This window comes from Cynara cardunculus (assembly GCF_001531365.2).
Source record: "Cynara cardunculus var. scolymus isolate 2C chromosome LG 5, CcrdV1, whole genome shotgun sequence".
In the NCBI taxonomy this organism is placed as follows: domain Eukaryota; kingdom Viridiplantae; phylum Streptophyta; class Magnoliopsida; order Asterales; family Asteraceae; genus Cynara; species Cynara cardunculus.
The window spans coordinates 6,627,781-6,629,544 of NC_037532.1; positions in this window are offsets into that span (position 1 = coordinate 6,627,781).

Genomic DNA, 1,764 nt, shown 5'->3' on the forward strand with positions numbered 1-1,764 from the left:
TATTTCTCTAAAATTAAAATAATGAAGATGATAATATCCATGATTAACACCCTCCACAATAAAAATGGTTAATCAACCTCTCATAATTACAAAAAAAATGAACAAAATGAAAAATTATAATTGGTTGAATGTGGTTTTCACGGTTTGTACAAATTGGGTGGTTTTTATTTGAACGTTCCTATATATATATAAAAAAAATATCTCAATAATATAATAGATGTTGTATTATTCAAAAAGAAGAATTTGTTAAAGTTGAATGTAGGTTTTTTTTTTGGATATTTTAAGTCTAATTTCGAAAATTTCGTTGAAGATGCTCTTACATGTCAAGCTCCATATAAAGCTGCATAACCAGAATTCTAAAATCTGGTGAAATTAATGAAAATACATATATTAGGTGTCAAAATAAAAAGAATAAAATGCTAATTTTTTGTTTAATATATTTAATTCAAATTATGTGATTATGTTTCAAGACATAAATAATAGAGTAAGTTATCGTCAATTTAACTTCTTGATTAAATTTAACGGACGTCCGAGATGTGTTCTCACGTTCTCATTTTTTTAATATCCTCATTTTGATATAAAATACAGAAAAAAAAATAATTATAAAGATACTAGAATATCCAGTATTATCTAAATCATGATGCAATGGAGCTATAATCTAACAAGTTTTGGAAATTAATCGACCATTGTAATAGTTGATTTAACTTGTTAGAAATGAAGTCATCTTCAATGATATGTGCATTGACGGATGACTAAAGCAAAGTTATGTTATGTCTATCACACCTATGTTTGGGCGTTGTCAACCTTGAATTTGTGCTCTTAGACCTTTAACTGCCTATAAAGATGCAAATAATTTATATTCGGATACAGCTGGTTTAGTTTTTTCTTTTTCCTTTTTCATACAATTTTTGTGTTAGATCTTCTATCAAATGGTATATTTCAACTGATTTATAAGGGTCGGATGCCATTCATGAGTATAATAACTAGAATATGAACCGTCTTTTGTCACATGTTATTAATCATAATTATTTTGGTTTTCAGTTGCCATTTTTCAAATTACAGTATTAATTTTTAGTAAGGTGCGAGTCTCGATTGATGTTTCCCTTGCTATTTCACTTCCTTAATTTGAGGACTATCGTTTACAGTAGAATATGATGCTCAGTTTGTGGTTTTATCGTAGTTCACTTGTTTTTTTTTTGTTGCATTTGGTGGTTTGAGCTTTGTGTTATATGACAAATAATGGTCCAACCAGTCTCACCAATTGTAACGAATATTATATGTTTTTTTTAAATAAATATTACTACATAGACGAAGGATCATGTGAGAATAAGAGTTAAGATGAGAAACGTAAGAATGGATCTGGACTCTTTGTCACTTTTAATCTACCACCCATCCCATGAATTGAGCTTTTCACGGGAATTGATCCGATGCATCATGGTGCACTGCATTAGTGCTGATCTTTAATTAGGATTGATCTTTAATTAAGATTGATTCAAGAGCGAAGATCTTTTCTTACTTTTCTCACCATAACTTTCATTCTTATCGGAACTTAACTCTTACCACATATGCACTTAAATATGCCAAATGTAATTAATTGCACAGGTGCACCTCAATCTCTCAACCAACCAACCAATCCAACATTTGATTGGTCTTTTAAATACATGAAGTACATTTGATAAAATTTAATGATGAACAACTATGTTGGATAAGATATTAAACGAGTTTATTCTCTAACAACGCTATGACTTGCACATACGTGGTGGT